Genomic DNA, 19,002 nt, shown 5'->3' with positions numbered 1-19,002 from the left:
TTTAAGCAAAAATTTATGAAAAATTTTCAAGATATTCAGATACTGGGTTGAAAAGAAAATATATGATAAATTTTCAAGATATTCAGATACTGGGTTGAAAAGAAAATATACGATAAATTTTCAAGATATTTAGATACTGGGTTGAAAAGAAAATATATGATAAATTTTCAAGATATTTAGATACTGGGTTGAAAAGAAAATATATGATAAATTTTCAAGATATTCAGATACTGGGTTGAAAAGTAAATATATGATAACTTTTATAGATAGATACTGAGTTGAAAAGTGAATATATTATAAATTTTCATGATATTCAGATACTGAGTTGAAAAGTAAATATATAATAATATTTTAAGATATTCCGATAATGAGTTGAAAAGTAATTATATGATATTCCATTGATAGATTTTTTTTACTTTGCTCTAAAATTTATATATATATATATATATTTATATAAATTTATATATAGCGTATATATTTTTAGGAACTTAATAACTGTTCAAAAAGTATACAAGAGAAATATTTTATAAACCGGTAGAAATTCGGAAGGCGGGGGCTTAACGTAAAGAATTGGGAATACATAAATATTACAGGTGACAGTTGACCCCCCGACAGTTGACCCCCCGACAGTTGACCCCCCGACAGTTGACCCCCTGGCAGTTGGCACGCCGACATTTGATCCCTCTTGACAGTTGATCCCCTAAAGGATTATTTCTACCGTACGTCCTCATTGGTAAAATAAGTAAGCAGAGAGGATATACGGCCGTACAACAGCAGTCGTTATACTTATATTTGCAGACTTCTTGATAAAGCCATGTCTTCGAAGGAGTACGCAATGAGAATATACGGCAAAATAACAAAATATCACGTACTTATATACGCAGTCTGTTTAGGGAAATACGCTATATCTCTTACATATACTATAACTAAGTATGAGTGGAAATCCAATATACAATTTTTTTTATACGGCCGTATATCCTCTCTTGATACTTACTTTACGATGAAGATATACAGAAGAATGAACCTTTAGGGAATGAGTCGGGTCCTAGGGATCAACTGGTAGAGGTATCAACTGTCTGGGAGATCAACTGTCCGGAGGTTCAACTGTCCGGAGTTCAACTGTCCGGAGTTCAACTGTCCGGGGGATCAACAGTCCGAAGGTTCAACTGTCCGGGGGAATAACTGTCCGGGGGATCAACTGTCCGGAGGTTTAACTGTCCGGGGGAATAACTGTCCGGGGGATCAACTGTCCGGAGGTTTAACTGTCCGGGGGAATAACTGTCCGGGGGATCAACTGTCCGGAGGTTCTACTGTCCGGAGTTCAACTGTCCGGGGGATCAACTGTCCGGAGGTTCAACTGTCCGGGGGAATAACTGTCCGGGGGATCAACTGTCCGGAGGTTCAACTGTCCGGGGGAATAACTGTCCGGGGGGTCAACTGTCCGGAGGTTCAACTGTCCGGGGGAATAACTGTCCGGGGGATCAACTGTCCGGAGGTTCAACTGTCCGGGGGAATAACTGTCCGGGGGATCAACTGTCCGGAGGTTCTACTGTCCGGAGTTCAACTGTCCGGGGGATCAACTGTCCGGAGGTTCAACTGTCCGGGGGAATAACTGTCCGGGGGATCAACTGTCCGGAGGTTCAACTGTCCGGGGGAATAACTGTCCGGGGGATCAACTGTCCGGAGGTTCAACTGTCCGGGGGAATAACTGTCCGGGGGATCAACTGTCCGGAGGTTCAACTGTCCGGAGTTCAACAGTCCGGGGGATCAACTGTCCGGAGGTTCAACTGTCCGGGGGAATAACTATCCGGGGGATCAACTGTCCGGAGGTTCAACTGTCCGGAGTTCAACTGTCCGGGGGATCAACTGTCCGGAGGTTCAACTGTCCGGGGGAATAACTGTCAGGGGGATCAACTGTCCGGAGGTTCAACTGTCCGGAGGTTCAACTGTCCGGGGGAATAACTGTCCGGGGGATCAACTGTCCGGAGGTTCAACTGTCCGGAGTTCAACTGTCCGGGGGATCAACTGTCCGGAGGTTCAACTGTCCGGGGGAATAACTGTCCGGGGGATCAACTGTCCGGAGGTTCAACTGTCCGGGGGAATAACTGTCCGGGGGATCAACTGTCCGGAGGTTCAACTGTCCGGGGGAATAACTGTCCGGGGGATCAACTGTCCGGAGGTTCAACTCTCCGGAGTTCAACAGTCCGGGGGATCAACTGTCCGGAGGTTCAACTGTCCGGGGGAATAACTGTCCAGGGGATCAACTGTCCGGAAGTTCAACTGTCCGGGGGAATAACTGTCCGGGGGATCAACTGTCCGGAGGTTCAACTGTCCGGAGTTCAACTATCCGGAGTTCAACTGTCCGGGGGATCAACTGTCCGGAGGTTCAACTGTCCGGGGGAATAACTGTCCGGGGGATCAACTGTCCGGAGGTTCAACTGTCCGGAGTTCAACTGTCCGGAGTTCAACTGTCCGGGGGATCAACTGCCCGGAGGTTCAACTGTCCGGGGGAATAACTGTCCGGGGGATCAACTGTCCGGAGTTCAACTGTCCGGGGGAATAACTGTCCGGGGGATCAACTGTCCGGAGTTCAATTGTCCGGGGGATCAACAGTGGAATGGAATCATATTATACTAAAATATATCACACTTTAAGGGATAGGTTTGCCATTCCCTGGCATACAGGGGATGTAAAACTTTTACAGCAACCTCTTAGGAGGCATATTATATTAAAGGCAGCGAGGTGGAACGAAAACATAGAAATATTATATTGGAGCGTTTGGGATAGGGCATATGAAAGGAAACGTTTGCTTGAAAATATTGAAAACGCGTTTGTGCAAAGGATTCAATAAAACTTGAAAAGGTTTTGCAGAAAATTTCATTTTACAGATGAACACATCAAAAACACTGTATCCTTTACTTTATTTAATTTTTTTGAGAGCCTGCGCATGGTCTGGTTATTTCAATGTGCACTCTTCGATGGTTGTTGTACGACTGATTCACTGATGTCATATTATATTCAAAGTATTATCCAACCCTTCTAATGCCAAAAATATGGTCACGTGGTTTGTTTCCAGCTCGTCGAAATGATACCCAGTTTTCATGTTAACGAAAATCTATTAATTTGTCTTTGGAAACCAGTGTTGCCAACTCAACTACTTCAAAATATGCTAGAGTGATGGGAAAAATATGCCAGAAATATGCTAAATTCCTTTAAAAAATGCCAAAAAAAGCCAACATAAATTTAACTTAGTATTTATTGAGAAATAGAGTGATGGGAAAAATATGCCAGAAAAATGCTAAATTACTTTAAAAATACCAAAAAAAAGGTAACATAAATTTAACTTAGAAATAAAATCAGTGCAATAAAAAATAAATATCTTCATCTTCATCTTCTTCTTCTTTATTAACAGCAGCTGATGTGGAAGGCTGAGAGACGGAGTCGTAACTTTCTTTGTTCCCAATGCAGCGTAGTACTTCGTCAGGAACAGTGTAAGAATAACATCACTTTCCTGTTCTCTTTTGGCCAAATCTCACGTACAAAATGGCATTCAGGGTTCTCACCGCCAAACGATTTCGGAGTTTGTTTTGACCAGACTCATTTGGCTAAATACACGATCAATGTCCGCATTTGAATGTGGCAATGTTAAAATAGACATTGCAAACTGACATAAATCACCAAAGGGGTTATTATTAGCTGCATCTTTATATTGCATGACTTCATTCCAAAACTCTACAGTGGAACAGTGGAAGTCAAGGATTCCCATTTAATGTGAACTATGTTTCTTCATTGAGACACCAGTTTTTCAATCGATATCATTTTTGTTAGTTAAAAAATTGGTTTTATTAATTTCATGTTTATGTAAAAATAAGCCAAATAAATATGCTATATGCTAAAAGCATAATAGTTATTCTAAACATGGAGTAATTATGCCAAATTTAGCATATAATATGCTAACTGGGCAACACTGTTGGAAACAAACAGTATTATGACCTCTCGTCTGGTTTGTAACAATCTGCTTTATTTGCCCGTGATGAAAATGACGTTGCATTCTGATAATATTTGTGGCAATATATCGAAATAAGAAATGAAAAATATGTGCTAATTTCACGACGACTGAGCTCACCGTTGACGTGTTTTTAGTGAGAAGAGCTTAATTTATTTGGATATTTTTGATAACCTCCGTTTTGTGGTGGAGAGGATATTTATTATAAGACAGAAAAATATAACTTGGTCGTAAAACTAAAATAATATGAAAAAAGGCATACAGCAGCACCTGTCGTCAAAAGCTCGAAGCAAAATCACAAATTTTCAAACACGAGGTTTACTTCTTGGCTAAACCGAGACGCCGCATATTGCCGCGTGGCGCTGCCGTACCGTTCAAAACAGTATGCGGCCGAATGACAAAAAACCGTAACTATTCATTTATTATTTATGTTATCAAATATCAACACCAATAAAACGACTGGAAAAAAATCAATATTTATTAATAATAATTATTGTATCCAAGTACAGGTAACGATTGAATTTATTTGTGCACGATTTCAAAAACGTATTTTGAACATGTTTGTTTAATTTACTTAATAATTGATGAATTAAAAGAAGTATAAGAGGTTATTCGTAAACCGGGAATGTTTGTCTTTTATTGATTTTGAAATTTTGTGTAGGTATTTGTTATTTCAATATTTTGGTGAACCATTTGTGTGGGAGATTTAGATAAATAATGAAAACAATATTATCATTTATTGATAAAAATTATGGGAATGTATAAAAGTCTTTGAAATTATTTGGTAAACGTGTGGGCGGACGGCGGACTCTCCAAATAGATAAGATATTGCTTTTGAGAAAGATAATTAACATTTGATGGATTACTTACTTATTACAAAAGAAGTATGTTTAGGTATATTCTTTTAGATTTTACTGAACAGCGTCCACGCATCAATTACACAATATGGTGCACGTAATCAAAACATGAGAAAAAAACAGATATAGAAAAATACTAATTAGGCTCCTTCGTTTACTCAGGTCAATTTACTAAATGCATATTGGAAAATACTAATTAGGCTCCTTCGCTTACTCAGGTCAATTTACTAAATGCATATTGGAAAATACTAATTAGGCTCCTTCGCTTACTCAGGTCAATTTACTAAATGCATATTGGAAAATACTAATTAGGCTCCTTCGCTTACTCAGGTCAATTCGGCAAGCGTTCATCCGTCCCCACCTAGAACACTGCACACCGATCTGGACTCCTTTTTACCAAGCCCACATTGAAAGAATCGAAAGAATTCAAAAAAAATTTTTTAAACACATTAATTATAAACAAAACTTACATTTCTCAAATTACGCCGATTCTATTAATTACCACAAATTCAACTCACTTCATACACGACGTTTGGTTTTTGACCAAATTTTATTATTTAAAATTCTTAACAATGGCCTCGACTCACCAGAGCTAATGAATTTAATAAATATTCATATTCCAACAAGATCAACACGGCAATCCCATTTGTTTCATTTACCTACATGTAGAACTAACTTTAGAAAAAATTCACCAATTCCACGTATATGTGCCCAATATAATACTAAATTTCAAAACATAGATATTTTTAGCAATACACTTCACAAATATCGAATAGAAGTAACTCGTACGATCGAAAATTAATACTATAGTATGGAATGTATCCAGAGCATCTCCTATCCTCATCCTAAATTCCTATTCCTCCCCTCCTCACCTAAAATATATATATATATTTTTTTATAATAATTAAAATAAAATAACTTTGTTTAAATACCACTTTATTGTATATATTTATAACCAACCGGTTTCAGTTCAGCCCGAACCTTCATCAGGGTTAATAAAAACATATATTTTTTTATTTTATATATATTTTTTTATTTTTATTATTTTTTTTTTATGCAATAAAACTCCATCTCCAATCAATATTAATATAGGAGACTCTTTTGGCTTGACTGTTTTTAACATGTATATATTTATATTTGTATTTTATGTATAAGCTGTTTGTCTCTTACCTTTACCAATAAATAAATAAATAAATAAATAAATTTACTAAATGCAATGCATATTGGAAAAAAATCAAATTGTTAATTACGAACCCTCTACCCCTGCTGTGTATTAGTAATAAATTTAAGTAATTTTCTCATTTTCATTGTGTTGTTTTTCTTTCTTTATTTTGTTCAACAATATTTTATGAAGCAAGTATGTATTATTTTTATGTTGGTACTTAGTTTCCATTATCTAAATACTTTAAATCTGCGTTTTTTTCTGTCAACTCCAATTTCTTTTGATGTTTTTATTTTATTAATTATTTATGTTTTTCTGTATAAACTAAACATTATTAGTTTAGGCAACCAAGAAACATGTAATTATTTCGATAAAATATAGTAAATAAGTTGAGATTTTGTTGTTTAAGATTTCAATTTGAAATTAAATGTATTATATGAAAACCACACTGAAGACAAGTGAATAGAAATAACAAACAACAAAACTAAACCTAACCTAACCTCACTCAAAACAAGCTATCCTAACTAATTATTTTATCATTTTTTAATCTAAAAGTTGCTGGAAATGGCTTTATCTGTGTTTGGTGGCCAGGTCTGATTATCCACCTTTTGACACTCACCTACAGTGACATTATATATTAAATGAAAAAACACCACTCTTTTATTGAATTAATAACTGACAGCCAACCAGGTTTCGCTTATCCCAAACTTCATCAGAGCTACTATATGAACTTAATGTTCACATATTTTATTTAAATTCAGATCCAAAACGTAGATATCCGATTTAATTCGCATTGACGATAAAATTGACACACAGATGCAATACGGAACAAGTTTCGTTTTTAAATTTGCATATATGGAAAGTAACACAAAACTGGATTTGTTCCGTCTTTATTATTATAGCACGAAATTCCAGTTAAACAAAGAAAATAATTATTAATAATTATTGTACTAACGACGTTTAATATGATTGCTCTTTTAGTGTAACAGGCCCGCTCATCTGGAATAGACTTCCCTCAGCTCTTACTAATCTCCAGAATTTGGCTGAATTTAAACGGGCTTTAAAAAGAAAATTATTTAAAAAATCTTACCATTCATAAATTATTTATTTATTTCTATACATACATTACAGTGTCTACCAAATATTTACATTTGTATATAATATATAAATTTAGAACTGTTGTTAATATGGTGTTTTTTTATTATTTTTATGCTGGGTGTGAGGTAGGTTTGTTAAGGTGACACTGTGGTGGGTAATGTTATATGTTTCGTGAACACCTCACTGGGAGAACCTGTGCTGAGGTGTTTACGTGGTTATGATTAAATGGTACATGTATTTATGTGTATTGGTTAAATTTTCTTATATAAGTGTAAGTTGGGATTTTAAATTTTTTTTAATGGTTATTGTACATTGTTATTTAAAGAAAAAGGAAAAAATATTTATTTATATGCACATATATTATACATACACCCATGTATACACATACACACATAAATACACCCTTGTTTGTCCAATCCCGATTTCGAGGACTTCAACTGGCTACCCGAATTCGAGGTCCTGTTATATTATATAAAGTAGACATGTATTCTACACTTATACGTATAATCAAGTTAATCGTGATCGTTGCTGTCTATTCGGTTTCATCATACACCCGTTAAGCACCTAGAAAACGGTCCTCAAAAAACCGGAATACACAGCCGGTAACTGAGGACTTCCCATATCCGAGGCCTGTCCACGTATTCAGGATTACACATACGTAAAATACACGGATCTCGGAAGGTCCTCGATTTAGTGGTCTATAGTTTTTGGAGGTCTTGGGTCTTCGAAATAGTGTGGAACGAATTTCTTACACGTATCTTGGAAGCGTCGCGGCTTGTCCTAACGTTCGATGGTTCGGTGAATAGGCAACAAAAGTATACGCCTCATCGTATTGCTAAATATTTTATTTAAAATATAAATTTGCACAAAACTTAAAAAAAGGTTCAAAATAAAATTGAATTGCCTATCTAAATATATGAATTTGGTAAGAGATCATTACGGCACCCACCCGACAGGCAATGCACCCCTCCACCCGCGCGCCCGGTGGCGTATTTCCTTTTCCGTGTTCAATAGGAGGCAGTACTGCCTCGAAACCCGCACGGGTTTGTAACGCCATTCTCCTTCCAAACCCGTGTTCAATACGAGGCACGCGTCCTCCTACTGAATAGGGTTTGAAACGCCATTTCTTTTTCCAAATCCGTGTTCAATACGAGGCATGCGTTGTCCAATCGTTTATAATTACTATGCGCATTAATTGAGCACTACGGATCCATGTTTGTTTCGAGACATTTTTTGTATGTGTAAATTGTTATGTATTAAGGATGGGCAATAAAACGCATAATCTAGGAACCTTTTTAATCAGGTATTTATTATTGATTAACGCCCTAGTGGGCTTTTGTAATTGTAAGAAAACAAGACAAATGAATGCAATAAATTTTGTGTAAATTATTAAAATATTAATACGATGATTTGATATATAATACTGCTATTAGCCTGAAATATTCAAGCCCAGTGGCAAAGAATTACTAATATCTTGGAAAGGAATTCAAATGCTCAACATACAAAAATTCTCACCAAGTTTGGATGTGATTTGTCAAAGCTTAATTTGAGTATACTATCATTTATGCCGGCGTGGTCTAGTGGTATACGCTTTTGACTACAGATCCGAAGGTCGCGGGTTCGAACCCGGCGTGCGCAAATAAATTTTATTTGATTAATTTGTGTTATTTCACTATTAATTAATTTAAATAATATATAGTATATTTGCGGCACGTTCCAGAGTGGAAGATACTCTCAGTATCGCCCTGGTGTAAGACCACCATTCAGAATTGAAACGTTGCTTGAAATGGCTTTAGCCGTGTTTGGTGACCAGATCTGAATAGCCAGGTACTTCCCCACCTTCCTCTTCCCCATCTCCCTCCCCTCCCCAATACCCTCAGCCTCACAACATACTCCAATTGGGGATACCATAGTCTCACTGGCTCCAGACGGGAGCAGTTGGGACTCTTGTGCGGTATTACTATAAAAAAATATATATACAGGGTGTATCGGCACTAACCCGACAAACTTTAACCAGCTATTCCTTAGCACATTTGGAGTAAAAAATGTTATGGGCACTTTGCTGTCCGGTAGCATTTTTTTTTCAATTAAAAACAAAAAAATTTAAAATTTCCACACTACATCACTGTCATTGGCATTGCGTTTCGTGTTAAACAGCTGTTATAAGCAAGTGTGTCAAAAAGCGTCTTCGCTCTTTCGCACACACTAAATAATAATAGTTAAAAATGAGACGAATGGTGCCGTGCTATTTCGTTGTGACTGTAAACGTGCGCCAATATAGGTACACACGTGCATTATTCAACGGAATTCGAATAAAATATTTGCCAGATGGGTTTTCAAACTTTATCAAAGGATAAAACAGTGGTGACATGTGGTGAAAATATGAATAATAAATTTTTTATTAAAAAAAAACGTTACCGGACAGCAAAGTGCACATAAGATTTTTTACTCCAAATATGCTAAGGAATAGCTGGTTAAAGTTTGTCGGGTACGTGCCGATACACCCTGTATATTGTGGAAAAAAAATAGCCGGCAAAGATCTCGAAAAATTAATGTACAACCTATATCGATCGCTCGCCGCAAAGAAAGTGTCTGTCATGCGGCTACAGGAAGGATTCAATCAGGACGACCAGCCAAGTCTTAATTGATCAAGAGAAAACGTATTCACAAAATTGCATTAAATATTGATGATAATGAACCTCCTGCCAAAAAATATTGATTTAAAAAAAATATTATTATGTTTTTATTTGTAGGTACCTACCTAGTTATGTAGATCACCTCACATAACGTATACATCTTTGGATGTGGTTTTATTTCTATCCTTGGTTTTTAATAGGTACAACTCGTCATATATATTTTTTTTAATCTCTATTATAATGTTATATACCTGACGAGTAAATAAAATTATTATTTATTCTGTTTTATTGGTTTATAACGCAGAAATTGTGAGCACACACTTACTTTTTTATGTTATAATTTATTCAAAATTATGATTTTCCAAAATTATGATTTTTAATTCAAAATTATTATTACAACTGATAGCCTTAATTTAACAATACCTGATTAAACATTTCAAACAAATATAATTTTAAAGTTCATAATAATCTCAATACTCAATTATAAACATGCGAATGTATGAATAGATATACTTGATGTTAATAATTTTGATCTATTCTACTTAAAAACAAGTCACCTTTTTTACACATTTTTAATCTCATGTCTCATAGAAATCTTTGTATCTCCCTTACTTTCATGGTTCATGGTTAGGATATGATCTTAACGGTGTTAAAAAGAGAAAAAAATGGGTGTGTCAAGCCTACGCAAGACAGAAGTGAAACTTCTAGTATTCTTCTCTCTCTCTCTTTTCATTTCATTCTCTCTTTTTTTCTGTCTATTGACATATTTATAAGTAGCATGTGATAAAAAAAATTAAAAGTTATAAAAAAAGAAAAAAAAAATTAGTTAAAGCGGGGATCGAACCTCGGTTCTTCACGACCACAGTCGTGCGCTCTGCCTGTAGACAGCGAAGATGAGTTAGGAGAGTGAGTTAAACTAGGTATATAATATTTACACCTTGCTAATGTTTTCAGTATTATTAGGGCTTTTTTATACTAATTTTCATATATTTATTGGCAGGTAGAGTAGAAATTAATATTGTTTAGCGTTTGCCAACGACCATACCATGTTGAACACACCGGTTCTCGTCCGATCACCGAAGTTAAGCAACATTGGGCGCGGTCAGTACTTGGATGGGTGACCGCTTGGGAACACCGCGTGCCGTTGGCCTATTTTTTATTTTAATTTCATGTTTTTTTTATTTTTTTATCATTACTATAATTAATAATATCATAAAATTCTTTAACTTTTCAAGTATGCTACAGGCCTAAAATATTACTTAGTGGATTGATATTATGGTCAACCATTGAAAAAAAAAATTCCTACAAACTTATTAATGTAATTACGATCTTTTTCAAGCGCGTATGTAATGATTATTTTTATCAACCTCGCACACACCTTGCTAATTTTTTCAATATTATTAGGGCTTTTTTATACTAATTTTCATATATTTATTGGCAGGTAGAATAGAAATTAATATTGTTTAACTTTTGCCAACGACCATACCATTTTGAACACACCGGTTCTCGTCCGATCACCGAAGTTAAGCAACATTGGGCGCGGTCAGTACTTGGATGGGTGACCGCTTGGGAACACCGCGTGCCGTTGGCCCATTTTTTATTTTAATTTTATGTTTTTTTTCATTTTTTTATCGTTAACATCATAAAAAATTTTATATCATTCTTTAACTTTTCAATTATGCTACAGGCCTAAAATATTACTTAGTGGATTGATATTATGGTCAACCATTAAAAAAAAAAAATTCCTTAAAAACAAAAAAATAATATTCCATGGCCGAGAATCGAACTCGGATCAACTGCTTCGAAAGCAACTATGCTGACCATTACACCACCAACGCCAGTTGTCGAGATGAGCTAAGAAGCATTTATATTTTACTTCAAAACTTTTACTACATCAAATGAACTTTAATCGGTCCCGCATTTTCGTTTCGGTCATGAGTTGGTTTTACTCCTCGAAATTGCATGACGCGCGTAAAGAAGTTTCACTTCAAAATATCACGCTTTATAAAAAAATCCAAAAATTTACCGCAAAATAATTAAGAAGTCCAACATAAACGAATCCTAAGTTCCCAAACGCTATTTGAAAAAATAATTATGTACTTTGAGCATTTTATATTGATTATTTTTTATATGGCACGACAAATGAATGCGTTTTTTTTCATTATCAGTAATTTTAGTTACAAAAATTGTAAGATGAGTCATTTTTAAAACTTCCTTATGCTGGCATGCAAAATACTTATATTTTTAAAATTAAATATTTATTTTGAATTATAAAATTTGAAAGGACATTTCATAACCTTTCCAAAACGGTTATTAGTTTTCGGATATATTTAGAAATATTCTATTATTGGGATTTAATTACAAAACGGCAATATTTTAAACCTCTCACAAAATACTGTCGAGGCCCAAGGAATTACATAAAATGTTCTATATTATTATAACATTCTTTACCTTATGAGTACTTCATATTTTTTCTTTTTTTATGTAACCCACATTAAATAATTGTATCCTGTATCTAAATACTAGATTTTCCATACATACATACTTTGTTTTATATTATGTCTTATATTAATCAATCAAAATAACAAAAGTACATAGCTCTTTTTTATTTTCTTTCAACATTATCTCAGTGTACTTCTAATAACAACTGTATCATTTCAGCGATAATATTTCTAAGTACTCACATTCTTATTTTGTCCTTAATACTTAAAATATTTTTTCCCTTCTGTGTACCACTGCATACTTATAATACAATGTATCACTTATCACTATCACTGATGAAGGATGTTGTAGAGTTTGGTTGCCAGATATATGTGGTTTCTTTGGCCAAAACTTGTCTTGAATTTTGGAACATCTCGTATATCCTTTTTGAGGCTCTTGCGTCATGTATCCGAGTTTCTTTGGGAGATTTTCTGTGTTTAAAATGATGTATAAGAATATTCTTGGCATATATTTGTTTTAAATCATTATTATATTGGTTCAATAATTTTTATTATAAACGACTTTGTTGTCTTAATTTTTTTGTCAGACTACCTACCTAAAAAACCATAATTTTTTTTAACGATTTTGTATGTTTTATTTGATGATAATGTTACTCTGCGTTTGGTAATTTTTTCCGACTCTTCAAGATCCGCATTAATAAAACCCTTCCTACAGCTCCTCCTTAACCCGCTTGATAACATCACCCATCCAGGTGGCGATATTCTTCCCTTGTCCTTAATTCAGACAGAGGCGTTTTTGTGAGGTGTAGGTAATAGGGTCATAGAGCGGATTAACGAAGAATGGAGTGAAAGAAGAATATATGACGCGGATTAATCAAATACTTGATCAGGTGTCCTAATTAATTATTAAATATTACAATACCGTACATCGAATTAAACAGTATTACAGAACATAGTTCACAATACAAACTAAACGCAATATTTAATTTTGTTTCAACAGTCAAAAACTGAATTCCTTGTCGGCACAATCTTAATAGTGCAATACTTATTATATACACATGCACGTAGGAATTTCGAACGACGGGTCCTCGGTTTAGGGCGTAGGTGAGATTTCTTGACACTCGAGCTTGCAGCGCCTCCTGGTGTTCACATTCCGGCAATCGGCACCTTTTAACACGAAACCGAGGACTTTGAGAGAGTCCTCGGTTTAGGGTCTGTGTGCATAGACTAAATACTCTGTGTGTGATTTCCAGCATTAGCGGCGCCGCCCTGGTGGTCACACATCCGTACTAATGAAACACTAGCCAAATTAAACACGATATTTTTCGCCACGAAAATGAGGACTCTCTCCGATCGGCCCAAAATTTCGACAGTTGACCAATCAGAACGCATAGATTATAGGTACATATTCAGTTTTTCGCATTTTGAATCCGAGGACGTCCTCGGATTCGTGTGAGTCCTCGGATTCTGGGTCTAAAGGCCTGTGAAGGTCCTCGAATAAAGGTGCATACAAACTCACATATATGCATGCATACACACATATAAGTAAACACATGTATACATACATACATACACATTCATCCATGATTATTTTTGGTTTGGTGTTATAATGTTTTGTATAAAATGGATATTATCTTGTTTTTTGATCCAGGCTGTGATCAGTTTTTTTGTGAATGTTTGTGTATGTATTTCCCATTAGTAGTAGTTTCAGAGTGGTGGGCATACAATTAAAAAGTTTTGTAGCGTAATACTGGAAGTGTCTTTGTCCGTGTGTGGTGTATGTTATCGGTATGTTCATGGTAAAAATCTTAACATCTTTTCAATATTTTATAGTAAGCCATATTCTAAAACTTCCGGTAATTGTTTGGTTTCGGTTGCCTCCTTGTACCTACCCTTTAAAATGTCTGTTAAGAAGATTCTCATTTCTTAGCACAAACGTTTAAATATTCTTGTTTTGTCGTCTCTTGCTGTTATTGTTATTCTAAGTTTTGTCATCACTTTGTATAAACAGTATATTTAGTGTTATAATATTAGACCAAGGCACACTGTAGGAATAATTTTAAGAACATGACCACTAATACTAAATTACCGTTTTTAAGTTTGTTATAGTTAAGCGCACTTGAAGTGAAATGACGCTAAACTGCGCTATATAAATGCCATGTTATTATTATTATTATGTAAACCACTATTTAACCCGTCCTCATCTGAATCTATAGCATATGTTTTAGGGAAATTTTAGTAAATTCTAATATAAATTATTTTAATTATTAATTTACCAATATAATCGTTATATGTACTCGATATACCTATTTCATTTTACTCGTGACAGCTGTTTTGCCTTCGTCGACAGTGCCTTCGGAAGTAGATACAGCTGTCAAGCACCATAAAAAACAAAATGGAAAATGAGTGGTTCGGCGCACAGTTTTATCATGTATTTTCTTTCAACAGATATCATTTCATTCACGAACGTGTAGACCAATGAAAAATCACAGGATTGTCTGAATTCTTGACAAATTAGTAACAATTTTTGAAAAGGGGAATAAAATAATATTCTAAATAGCTATTATAGGTAGGTACTTTATCGCTTGTTTCAATTCTTCACACCAACAGTTACAATTTTTCAAACATCACTAATCTAAACTAAAAACTTAAATTCTGAGCAAATCCGAGTTCATTGAATCAAAGTTACGCAGGACACACGAAAAAACCGAAACATTCAATACTGATTGAACACGAAAGTTTTTCAGACAAGTAAAAATCTGTAAATTTTTTTTTAACACCAATTAAATAATTAATCATACCTTCAAATAATAATATCAATCAATATCTTGAGAAAGATTGTTTTCTATGAAATAAACTCGTGTGATTGCTTTGTAGTTTGTTGGCATCTGAACGAGATATATCTACAAGGAAAGATCTATAATGCCGAGTTCACACGAGGACAATGCATAAGACAATACAACAATTCTGACGTTGTTCAAACGCGAAACACTGTATACACTATAACGCGCGTTACAAGCGACTTTCTGAAAAATATGATTAAGTTTGAATTGTTGGAGAACGAACTAAATAATAAAACAAAAAAACTGTGGATTAGGAATTGTATGTGGGGGAAGGATTGTCTGCAACTATCCTCAGGAGTATAAATTATGTATGAGAATATCACCACGGCACTTTGAATTGCTATTAAGCCTCGTTTCATCAAAAATGCAACGCGAAAATACTTATTATTATATATTATCTTATTATTTTGAAGAGAATCCCGGTATTTCTATAGCTTGTAACAATTGCTTCCACTGTGTTTTCGCTGCACTCTTTATCCCTATCATAATTGGTACAATCGATGCGCCATTAGCATTAGTATTGGCTATATATGGTTAACAATGTAGTAATCTCTACCATTTATGTGACATTTTCGGCAGAATAAAAGCGCGGGAGCGACTGGCTATTGTCCTATTGACACGCGGATTATGCGGCAATGCGCGTGTTTGTGGGGGGTAAGACACCGTCCTGCGGAGATAGCCTATCTCTAGAATAAAGTTTTGGCCCATTGTCCTGTCCTCCAAACTTAAAATAGTATATAATATTATACTGGAAAATAAGGGCGGAGCTGGGACAATACAAAGTTGTCCTGTTCTCGTGCGAACTAGGCATAACTAAAATGCAAAAGTAATTAAAAAAAAAGAATAAATATTTTTTATTTCAAATTATAACTGGTTGAGAGATTCAACCTAACAGATGATATCAACGCACTAACGGGAATGAATACAATTTATTGCAAGCCGATTGTACTGTATTTATAGCTTATTCTTACGGTGATAATAAAATCAAACCGGTACATTATAAAGATGGTCAGTTCAAGCGCGGAGGCGGACGGTACGGGCTGAAGAAAAATCAAGAGTTAGGTTATCGAGTAGTGGGATATTGTAATACTATGAAATGTTAATTGATATTGCAACATCAGATTGTTCGTGAAGTTCAACATTATTAAACTAGAGCAAACTTGTGATTTGGAAATGTTAATAGTAGGCCAATAATTAATTAATTTACTGGTACCAATCATCGGGAAGCGAGGTACCAACGCTCAATCAATTCCTTTATTCGTGCACATCTTAAGTTCCAGTATCGACATATTAGAATACCATGCATACTGGTTGATTAACTATGCGAGGGAGGCAAGGAGAGACAAGCGAAGCCAAGAAGAGTCAAGAAGAGCCAAGAAGAAACAAGAAAAGACAGGAGGAGACAAGAAGACCCAATCAAAGGCAAGAAGAGCCAAAAACAGACAAGAAGATTTGAGAAGAACTGAGAAGTGGCAAGAAGATGAACGCCATTAAGAAATAAAAACATAGAACGCTCAATCAATTTCTTTATTCCTGCCAAACCTAAATTCCAATATTGGCCTATGTATTAGGTTGCCATGTATACCGTTCGATTAAACTTCAACCTCCTTCCCATTCTCAGAGCACGTGTTTATTTATTTTTATTTGTAAGAAACAAACAGTTTCTTACAAATAAAATCTATTATTGGTTAAATAATTAACACTTAATACACCATACTTTGTAATTATTATAACTGTTGGTTTTCCAAAAAAAAAAAAAAAAAAAACAGCTTTTACATAATATACAATGATAAAATAATATACAAGTTAACTGAAGTCAAGTTCATTGGAAATTATGTTTTAATAACTTAACATTAATTTTGTATTAAAGGAAGGGGAGAGGAAGGGGAAAATAGGAAGAGGATAGGAGATGCTCCCGATACATTCCATACTCTCATATTAATAATCGATCGTACGCATTTTTGTTATTTGTTTTTGGGGTGTTATGCCGTGTTGCGCTAACTCCTTCTTTAGCCAACGTTTCGGACAACATTGCAGTGTCCATCATCAGGGCAGATGTGTTATAGATGTCAAATAACATGTCAAATAACACATCTGCCCTGATGATACTGACACTGCAATGTTGTCCGAAGCGTTGGCTAAAGAAGGAGTTAGCGCAACACGGCATAACACCCCAAAAACAAATAACAAAAATACTTTTGGCCGTGAAAATCTTAAATCATATTTGACCGTACGCATTACTTCATATCGATATTTCTTTAGGTTATTACCAAAAATGTCAATGTTGTAAATTATTTTTTTTTGTCTTAGGCAATTCACCCTAAAGAGAGTGCTATGTGCCGTTAAAGTTAAAGGAGATGGTTATAATTTTATGGGAAATCTATACGGGAATAGGAAATCTCAAATATTGAAGTCATTCAAGTCTATGAACTTGTATAGAACTGAGAAAATGCGAGAATTGTTGAGAGAAAGTAAATAAGGAATACTAAGAGGAGATTGGTGGGTGATTTTTATAAGTAAACGATAAATGCCTTTGAAAGATGAATGATTTTTACAATTAAAGAAAACATGATCAAGAGTCTCATTTTCCATGCCGCACTGGCAGAGTGGACTATCTAGGACCAGGATTTTAAACAAATGGGATGCAATGGAGCAATGACCAATTCTCATTCTCGAGATACAGGATATAAATCTTTTGGATTTTTTCTTGCCGTGGAACCAAGGTTTACTTGGAAGCTGTAAAATTTTGTATTATATTGTGCACATATACGAGGAATTGGGGAATTTTTTCGAATGTTTGTTCTACACGAGGGTAAATAAAATAAATCAGATTGTCGGGTTGATCTAGACCAAGGCTGCCCAACCTTTTTAGCAGTTGGGCGAAATTGACGATTTTGAATCACTGGCGGGCCACTGAATACCTTACGGTTCCTATTTCCATGGGGGGGGGGGGGGTTGTTAGAGAATTTCTATAAAACATAATTCCCCAGAAAAAACAATCTAAATAAGTGCTCCGCACAAAATATTTGGAATCCATGGGGGGGGGGGGGTTGTTACGGAACTTCGCTGAGGAGAAAAAATTCCGCACACCCGAACATCATATGTGATACCCCACAGCAATTTTACGAATTCCATGGGGGGGGGGGGGGTGGCTACAGGATTCCATTTCGACGCAAAAAATATTATAAATAATATTAGATTTTATCGTCGCTGATTCTCGTTCTGAGTAGCCTAAATAGCGATAAATCGCCGTCGTTGGCAACACTGGTGACCGCGCGCAAACTGCATTGTTTGTTTTACCGCGGGCCCGCGACACTTTTTCAAATTGGCGGGTTTTTTGAAAATGTTTCACGCGGGCCTGGGGTTGGGCAGCCTTGATCTAGACCAAGGCTGCCCAACCTTTTTAACAGTTGGGCGAAATTGACGATTTAAAAATCACTGGCGGGCCACTGAATACTGACGGTTCCTAATTCCATGGGGGGGGGGGGGTTGTTAGAGAATTTCTATAGAACATAATTCCCCACAAAAAAATTCTGCTCCCCACAAAATATTTGAAATCCATGGGGGGGGTTGTTACAGAACTTCGCTGAGAAAAATTCCGTACACCCAAAAACATCATATGTGATTTTCCCCACAGCAATTTTTCGAATTCCATTCCATTTTTTTTAATACTTTCTATTCTTTCAATATGGGCTTGGTATAAAGGAGTCCAGATCGGTGTACAGTGTTGCAAGTGCGGGAGAATATATGAGGTGTAAAGGGAATATAGAGTGTTTATGTTGCATGTACTAAATCATCAGTGCCCCCTGGAGTACCGGTCTCACCATGACATGAGTGCTCCTGGCTGGGTTGGTACAATCGTATCGTATTGGACTGAGATGTAAGATGAAATGTGGTATCTTGGACGGATATGTACTAAGAAATTCAGAAGTCTAATTTCCACATAAATTACTGGCAAT

The 19,002-nt window shown here is 35.5% G+C and overlaps 2 non-coding genes across 2 annotated transcripts; both read left to right on the top strand.

The window, feature by feature from the left end:
- Positions 1–10,790: 10,790 nt before the first annotated feature.
- Positions 10,791–10,909, top strand: LOC149409148 (5S ribosomal RNA). Its single transcript, XR_016305262.1, has one exon. It is a non-coding gene; the product is annotated as a 5S ribosomal RNA (ribosomal RNA).
- Positions 10,910–11,231: 322 nt separating this feature from the next.
- Positions 11,232–11,350, top strand: LOC149409147 (5S ribosomal RNA). The gene has a single exon (XR_016305263.1). It is a non-coding gene; the product is annotated as a 5S ribosomal RNA (ribosomal RNA).
- Positions 11,351–19,002: the final 7,652 nt, after the last annotated feature.

This window comes from Hesperophylax consimilis, unplaced genomic scaffold (genome assembly GCF_061612785.1).
Source record: "Hesperophylax consimilis isolate HC1 unplaced genomic scaffold, BYU_Hcon_1.0 scaffold_35, whole genome shotgun sequence".
NCBI classification, from domain to species: domain Eukaryota; kingdom Metazoa; phylum Arthropoda; class Insecta; order Trichoptera; family Limnephilidae; genus Hesperophylax; species Hesperophylax consimilis.
Note: the sequence above shows the minus strand (reverse complement) of the source record. Positions and strands in the feature narration are given on the sequence as shown.